Source organism: Neolamprologus brichardi, chromosome 7 (assembly GCF_056152115.1).
Source record: "Neolamprologus brichardi isolate AB-2024 chromosome 7, ASM5615211v1, whole genome shotgun sequence".
Taxonomy (NCBI): Eukaryota; Metazoa; Chordata; class Actinopteri; order Cichliformes; family Cichlidae; genus Neolamprologus; species Neolamprologus brichardi.
Genome location: NC_142110.1, coordinates 4,277,691 through 4,286,844, shown reverse-complemented (window position 1 = coordinate 4,286,844; position 9,154 = coordinate 4,277,691). Strand labels below are relative to the sequence as shown.

Sequence of the window (9,154 nt, the reverse complement as noted above, 5' to 3'; positions counted from 1 at the left end):
CATAACTGTGAGGTTAGAGTTTATGATTGTTTTATTTACTGTAAAATGCACAATGATAATTAAAGTCTGTCAGATTGTAATTAAAATCAAACCAGTGGCACATTTGCAGCAGAAGTCATTCTTGACTCTCTATAATTAGCCCTGTAAATTTCACTGTTTGTTTCTCGCACCTACTGCGTGAGTTTGTTTGGTTGCTTTTATTTAGTATTTCTGACAAAGTAGATTTTTGTGGAGCGTTTCTAGTGCTGTAGTAGTGAAGGATACATACAGCTACCACCATGTTATAAACACTTTGGAGATGGTTAAATACTTTATTTTCAAATATCCAACAGCTCATTACAAAAAATTAAAAATAAAATAATTAAATAACACTGAAAATAGCGTTAAAATAAAATCAAGGATAAAAAAAGGCACTATCCATCCACAGAACTGGACTAAAACCCTAAAGATCCTTATTTTAAGAAAAGAAATATGAGAGAAAAAAGCATCAAAAGTCAAACTTCTCTCTTGTTTCTACTTTTCTGTGACTTTTAATGAGTAGCCCAGAAAATGTTAACACCTCCCTCCCCAGACTAATCTTCTCCCACCCTCTGTGTGTCTCCTCCTCCCCTATACTGCAGACAGAACTCCACCAGGTGCTGCTGAAAACAATGGCTGGCCCATGCAGGGATCAATGCCAGGCCACTGATGGGCTCTCATTCCTTCACCAGCGGACGTGATAAATGACATGGCCCATATGTTTCAGTAGCCTAGACTCCAGCCATCAGCCTCCTTTGTCTCCACATCTAAAGGGAGTTACGCAGTGAAAAATGTAATTAGTGCACACGTGTGCAAACAGAGCAACTTGCACGTATTAGTTTAAGGAAAATGCTGAATTTAATTGTCCTGGATTCATTTTACTGAGAAATGTTCATCAATTGAAGGCAAATGTATATAATGTATATAAATAGAGTTGAGAAAGCAGAGTATGTGATCCTTTTATTGAAAATAAATTGTGTATGCTCCCTCCTCCTCCTCCTTCTCCACACTCTTCTCCTTGGCAGCAGTAAATCCTGATGTCTATACAGGTAGCAGCGCTCTGGCCCCTGCCGGCCGTGTCCCAGGTGTCTTGTCAGCTGTCAGAGACGTCCGACAGCAGACAGGGATGGCATGACCAGCGGGCCGGGCCGTGTTGGACGGGTCAGCCGTCAGCGTTGTGGACAGACAGGCATGTGGCAGTGATCTCCCTGTGACAGGCTGTCAGAGCCGCCGGAGAGCCACCAACCAGCACTCGCCCCCTGTCATCCCACCTGACTACAGACAGAAGGAAAGCTCTGAATTCTCAACTTGGCACCCGGACTCCACCGCTTCCTCCCCCCCCGCTGCTGTACAGTACAGCCACTGTGGCTTCTAAATTCAGTGGGTTTTTTGAGGCAGATCAGCGAAATGCACCGGTGTGGTCGAGCCCTCGGTAAGACTGTCACTCTGTGTTAGATAGTCTAATTGAATGTGCTTTACCTGATTCACCTCTTGAAAACGTAGACCTGCAGAGCACACGTCCTGAAGCAGGACTCATCTGCTCCTAAAACAGGAGCAGATCTAAGGCTGTCAGATGAAATAATTATCATTGTATAACAAGCAGCATCTCTATTGTGGTCCTTTAGACCTATGAGCTTGCATTCTCCATTATGCATGGTTACTCCTAAACCCCTCAACGCTAGAGGTGACGTCATAGCTAAATGATTAACCTCAGCGTACCTGGTCTTTTACTGCATGCCGCTCCCTGTTCTTTCCTCATGTTTCCTGACAGTCTGTCTATTCTGCTGCATACTTTGCAAAAAAAAACCACACACGCAAAACAATCGTTAAAAAAAAAGACTCCTCATCCTCTGTGCGCCTGTCTGGCAGGTGACATTTGGAGCGGTTCAGGAGATGTATATGCCATTTGTATCCTTGGCAGGGTCAGACCATGTAACATGACCTGCAGGACAGAGAGCTGGAGAAAAAGATACTAATCTTGCACAGAGATCAATACGGCCCAGAGAGGACCTGATAATTGACCGCTGTCAATCAATCACGCTATGTTTGTGAAGCCTTTTAATGTGTCTGTTTTTCTTCTTTTGTTTTTTAAATCAGGGTGCCGGCTGGCTGCAGGAAAGCTGAAAATAGGCTTTTTACTAAGAATAACACTTCAATATAAAATGATTATATTATAAGTAGGAGTTCTGGTGAGCAGTATCAGCAGTAAATCCCTAATATAATAATTTCGATTATAATACTTTTGAGTGTTATTCTATTATTTTAGTATTACTGATGGATTAATATAAAAACCACTTTAGTTATAATAGCTTTTGGATAGATTTAGCAGACTAAAACCACAACATGACTGAAATAAAGTGGAGTAGAAAATAAAAAATCTCCGCAAGAGATAATAAAACCAATCAAATGTGATTTGAAACAGCAGTTTGGTCCTAATCAATAAAAAATGACTAAAATATGTTGTGAAGTAGCTGTGATGCTATATTGTTAGTATAGACATATAGAAAACATCATCATTTCAATACATTTGATGAACAGTTTCCCACTGTTGAGCTTTGGTGACATTAAGTAGTCTCAGCTGGAGGTTTCATCTCTGTCACAGGAAAGATGGCGTGTACGGACGTTGCTATCTTGAAGATGTCTGGAAACATGTCTGTGACAAAGAGGGCTGAAACGCCGGTCCATTCGAGCTGGGAACATGTGCCATAGTTTCCTCAGGTACCACAAACGCATGCATGTGAGGATATGCAAAGGTATACCTGCACAAATAAGAATGCAGACACTAGTTCATGCACACAGACCCACTCGTGCACACGCACTGCTCCAGAGGCGTAGACTACAAATGCATGTGATGCTCAGAGAGGACGTGACATCAGAATATGCAAAAAAGACTTTGCCGCAGGCCAGAGATTTTTAATGATGAATCCATTCATTATAGAATAAGGTCATTATGCTTTTGTTGTCATGAAACGTACACATTCATCATCAGTCCACCCAGGACCGAGTCCATTGTCCCTCTTCTCCAGACGACCTTGGATGGAAAATTTATAAAGCAGAAAAAATAAGCAACACGCACAAATACAAACAGAGACGCGCGCAAACACGGATACGAGTGCACACGCAAGCGTCCGCAAGGACAACAAACACACACACACACCGTGAAATATTTTTCTAATCCACATTCATTTCATCAAACCGTTTATTAGGCATGAGGGGAAATGCAGAAAAATGCTGTCTTTTTGTGCGTGCTGTTGTTGAGCCGTTTCGTACCCTAACCAGGGACTAAACCGGATATATGAGCCTGTAATGAAACATTTTATGCTAATTGTATTTGTTTATGAGCAAATTAATGGCAGCCGTGCAAAACGGATGATGATGTGAGCACATACACAACATGATAGGATTCCTGAGGAATTCATTAGCTGTTTGCAGGTAATTAGAGGAAATAATTAAGGTGATTAGAGTGCGTCACACACACACACACACGCATGCACTCATATGCACACGGGTACAGTATACAGTACATCAAAAGATCTCCCCAACCCCCCTTTTTGGTTTTCTGCAACTCTTGTTGAAAGTGCTGACAGTGCTTTCCAGAATAACCCAATCACTGAATACAGAGAGATTTTAATCCCTCTTTCTCCCCTCATCTTCTCTGTCCTCGTAGGTCTCCTGCTTGCAAGGTTCCCCTCCAGTCACAAATCCCTCATACAGAAGCCGGTCACAATGTGACACATGCAGAGGTGGCATATTAGTGCACCAAAGACACAATCAAGTGGAGAGCTCTGGCACAAAATGCAGAAGTGATAAATCAACAAGCTGGAGCTCCACGATATAGACAGCACAGCATCACATACAATGGCCTGCTGTCTGTCGGAATAGCAGAGTTGTAATATATGCACACGCAGAGAGACAGACACACACATATATAGGAAAATAAATGCAGCGCTCAGTCATGCACATCCTGAGAAAATCAAATGTTCATGTGTGTAGCAGGAGCTGTAACATGGAGGGTAAAACCCACTGATTATCCGAGTGTAATAAGCAAGCAGCCTCTTCTCCGGTGTAATTGGTCTGCAGTGGATCTGCAGCCGAAGCTCGTTAGTGTCACAGCAGAAATAATCACGCAGTAAAAACCCCTCCTGTGACTGATCACCATATATCATACAGATACACACTTACAGATGCATGAATGATTCACACGCGCGCAAGCTCTTGATAGGTGGAGCTTTAGTGTTACAATGCAGATTTGTGCATTAATGCAAAATCTAGAGAGGGAGCTTAATGGGTTGTCATGTGAATTGGAAGCGCTTTGATTTATTTGGATAAATATTTTGTACAAAACTGTTTGAAACGTTGCCTTTGCTTCGATCATCTCCAGCCTAAACACAGTGGAAGTATCTGCAAAAATACAATTGCATCTTTTCCCCCCACGGAATATGAAAACCTCTCGGTGCCTATTCTGACACTGTCAAATAGCTCGTGTCATTCAAATATTTCATGTTCAAGAATATGAGATTTTTGTTGATGTATGACTTCATGCCTCCACGTTTTCCAGCGAAACAAAGATTTATTTATTTCGCTTTTATTTTTCTTTCTTTCTTTACAGCGTTTATTTCTTCAAGAGCAAAGTGATACCTTTTGGGGGGAAATATTGCAGTGGATGCTTGACTTGGAGGACAGTTATCCCTAATAAACTGACTGATATATTCATTTACTTTCCTTTCTAAATACTCCAGAAACACCTTTGCATGTTGCTCCAGATGTAAAGCCATTAAGTAAAAACCTGCTTTGATTCTTGAAAATATTGTAGAAAATCTAATCGAAGCGGCTGATGTGCCTCCGAGAGAAAGAGTTCTGCACGACTGCTTCTATGAGGAGAAATACTGAGTGGATGGCATTGGAGCTATTACAGTTAAAAGAGTGTAGAGCCTTTCATTGTTTAAGATGAAGGTAAAAGGCAATGCGAGTGTGTGTGTGTGTGTGGGCGGTGACTGATGGTCCTGATTCAGAATGGGGACCTTACACAGCGTCTGAAACAGAATCAAACTCCAACACCCAGGTATACGCCACCTGCACCAGAAGTCATTTAAATGTCCTCCTGGGCCATCGTAACATCAGGAAAATTCAATCACCCTGTCTGCTGTTGGAGGGGGGACAACGTTCTCTGAGATTACTTGCAAAGAAACTTAATAGCTAAGAGCATTAAACGCTGGTTGTTGCTAGTACCGCTGCCAATAGTGAATAAATGATTTTGGCAGTGTATACAGACAGGGAAATCAATACCAGAGGGTTTTCTGTGGTGTTGGGCTTCTGTATTCATGTAAACATGGGAAGTGGTTTTCTTCACACCTCAGAGCGAGATTACCTCTCACCACTGGAGGCCTGCCCGGGTGCAGAGGAAGATGCAGCTCTCAGCTTGAATCTGCCACCGGCACGAAGATGATATTTGAACATCACCCATTCTAATACGACATATGCAAATATCAGGCAGGTTTTTTTTGTTTTTTTCTTTTGGTTGCCCACGCTAGATGTCAATGTGGGGGAAAATATCTGCTTTGATGAGCGAGTGTTCAGGCAGAATAACTGTTGCACATTTAGTGGCAGCTGCCCAGAGGGCCTGAAATTGTGTGATCACTGATAAGCTGAAGCCATATTTCATGAAGTGTTGAGGTAGTCTAAGCTGCTAGTCCTTTTTTTTTTTGCTCTTTTGCTGCCCCGTCCCCTGTTGCGACCCCTCTGTCCGTATCTCCGTCCAGACTTCGGTTAGGGGGCAAATGGAGGGACGGAGACAAGAGGCTGAGAGGAGGAGGTGTCGTGAGGGGGCTACTGCTCAGCCATAGTGACCGGGTGAAAAGGCAGTGCAGATGTAATTTGTCCTCAATGGCTGTTTGGGAAGAGTAATTGTGGTGACATTGGCGGGTCGATAGTATGGATTTTTTGTTTGGAGTGCCCTGTGTGTGTGGTGCTAAGGGGAGGCCAGGAAATATAACACTGCTGCTCAAATACAATAAAAATGGATCGAGGGTGTGGTGGTTGTTTGCAGAGCTGGTAGCCATCGTTTGGCTGTGGATGTCATACTGTAGCCGTTGTGGTTATCAAATACTCCCTGCCGTTCTGCCCTATTAACGCCAAACGTTCGAGGCTTCAAACAGGTCTTTCGAACAGGTTTAAACGCTGGAACAAACCCTCCGTTTAAGAGGTGTTTCACTCGAGCAAATATTTCTCTAAATATGCTGCACAAAGGAGTAGCTGTGTTCTCGAATCGCATTTGTTAGGGCCCCTTTTTAATGCACTTCCGAGAAAATCGTGACACAAGACTAATGACACGTAGCGCTCAAATAGTGTTTGGTCCTGAATGCTACAGTGTGTTGCAAATTTACAGGGAAATATAGGGCATTTGGCTGACCCCAGTTCCCGTCATTGTACAGTAACAGTGAGGGGTGAGAAGGAAGCCTCAGGGGAGCCCAGTGGATGCTAGCTCTGGTGTCGCAGTCAGATATAACATGGTCAGGCAATGGTGTGTGAGCACAGGCTGTTTTGAGCTAAAAATCTAATGAGAGAGAACAAACGAGGTTACGACTTATACTGACTGTGTAGGATCAGAGGCATCCTCTAAACACATGCATCCCAACTTCTGCATTTTATCCTTTGTAGCTTCACATGTGATCTGACTGATGTATTGCAAATGATTCCCCGGGCCTCTTTGTTGCCTCCTCAGTGCCCTTCGCTTGTCTTGAGGTGTCAAAAACACATACTCCCTCGTACAGATACACTATTTCATCCTGAGATCTGCTCTCCACTACGCTGATAATGAACAGTGTGTCGTGTCTTAATAGGATGCTTCCTGTCGAGCCAGGGCCACCTCGTAGAACACAGCCAGGCCGGCCTTGTCTCTGTCACCCCTGTCATCTCACATCAGATCCTGTTTGACTCCAAAGCGGTGCTCTTTGGGTAAAACCATTAACGGAGCCGACCGACACAAACAGGACCACATTTTGACACTCGGCCGCCACCCTGACGTAACCGAGCACGACACCTGACGTGGGGAAAAGGTCACACGACTCGTCAAAGAGACAGGGGTGCCTCAGATGGAGGACGCGAGGACTCAAAAATGGACGCCTCCCGACAGTGATGATGGACACATGGCTGAAGCATGGCCTTCTGGGAGCGGTGGGAGGAGTGGATGTCCTGCCGGGAACTGTCCCTTCCGGTTCCTCCGGTCCGCTGACGAGTTGTGTCCTCGCTGATTTTGCATGATGAGACTCACACTAAGTAAGCAATCAAATGTGGTTAAGTGTGGACAGTTTCACAAGTAATCAGGCAGAATGTGCTTTATCTCAAATGTTAGGTGACGTATCAGTCAAAAGAATGAATAAAGTAGACACTGTTGCAGCTTCTGCAGAATATATGGCATTTCATATCAGCAGCACTTTTGCTACTTGGATTATTTAGGCTGCTTTTTATTCTGACAGGGCAGCGGAGACAGACAGGAAATGTTAGAGCAGGTGACTGACAGGCAGCAATCGTACAGTCAATTGTAAGTTGGGCTGCAAGGGGCATTTTTGCCCTGGCATAGTAGGTCATCCCTTTTAGCTGGTTAAATGTAGCCAAGTTAAGATTGATTATACAAGAAATTTTCTTTCTTGCTGATTAAAATGCGGCACGTCTTAAGTGGTCTACTGAGGCAGTGAAAGCTTATGTCTGGCTTGTAGCAGGAGACTAACCCTTTGACACCTCAACATTAAAGTTAGGTGTGCATGACATCAACATTTATGTTTGCTCTCTGCACAAGTTTGAAGTCAGTGGAAATCACAGATGCACACGAGAAAGTCGCTATAAATGGTGCAGCCAGCATAAAATGTAAATAAATAACAGCCGTGCTTAAAATGGTCAAGGTGAGAGTTTTGAAAGGGAGATTAGCCAACTGGAAATCAGGTTTGTATTCAGTGGAACTTTATTATTGTATCCAATATGAAAGATGACACTTGTAACTGTAGCTTTATAAGTTGTCTATACACAAAGGGAACCCGTATGTCTATTTGTTGTCTCACTGGGAGTTGTGCAGCCACTAAGCTACAGTAAACTGTTCAGCTACCTTTAAGTTTCTTAAATTATTATATCATAATACCAAACATTAAGTCAATACATCGTGTTTATTTTTACCTTGCGGTTTTCCTATTTAAAGTTTACATTGGTTATTATGCTAATGTCTTAGTAGAGGCAAAGGCGACTTCTCCAAACTTCTCCGACAAAATCAAATACAGGTAATTCCAAAATCTCTAAAATGTAATATTATCTTAGTATGCATGGCAGTTCTAATAAATCATTCAGCCTCGTCCAGTAAGATGGGAGGGGAGACTTTATGTAGCAGATTTAAACATTAAGTCACACATGTAATAGTAGCTTCAGTAATACACAAAGCAATAGAAACAGAATGCCAGGGGCAGATACACAAAAAAGAGATTGGCTTTAGAGAGCTATTGAGGCAGGGAGAGAAGGAGGAAGAGGGTGAAAGAGAGATAGAGAGTCCCTGGGGCCCCATTAGAGGCAGTTCTGAGGGCCGGTGACATCTGACTGGATCAGTGTTTTTCAGTCAGAGCCTCGCCTCTTATCCACTCCTCTACCGGAGTCAATAAACACATCACCTACGCACAAACACATCCACACACAGTAACTGAGCCTCCAGGGTGAGAACAGCATTAGTTCATTTAGAGAGGGTTTGATTCTTTCTCCTTGAAGGTACACAGCTTACTAAAGGCTTAATGAGAATGTCAGTGCTGTTGCATATATGTGCTGCACTTGGAATTGGACAGTGTCACTTTAGAAATTTCTTGCCCGTTAGTGCAAATGTGTTTGTGTGCAGCGCAGGGTATGAATATTTGTGGGAATTTAAAACTTTCACGCGTGTGATGAAGAGGTGGTTAGCAAAGACACATGGCTAGCTTGACAGAAAAACCAACTGACGAGCCGTAAACACTTCTTTCCCCGCACTGACAGTGCGGTGGCACCAAGCAGGGTGAAACTTTGAAAGTCAAGCGGTCCTTTATCCATCCCTGCTCTGACCTTTCTGCTAGGCTGCCCTGTATTCACTGGCTGTCAGTGTGAGTTTGTCAGGAGCCATCCGTCTCTGTCC

At 43.3% G+C, this 9,154-nt stretch overlaps 1 long non-coding RNA gene across 1 annotated transcript; it reads left to right on the top strand.

The window, feature by feature from the left end:
• Positions 1-532: 532 nt before the first annotated feature.
• Positions 533-7,222, top strand: LOC102776691 (uncharacterized). Its single transcript, XR_437094.2, has 4 exons — positions 533-811; positions 1,044-1,450; positions 2,621-2,736; positions 6,858-7,222. It is a non-coding gene; the product is annotated as an uncharacterized LOC102776691 (long non-coding RNA).
• Positions 7,223-9,154: the final 1,932 nt, after the last annotated feature.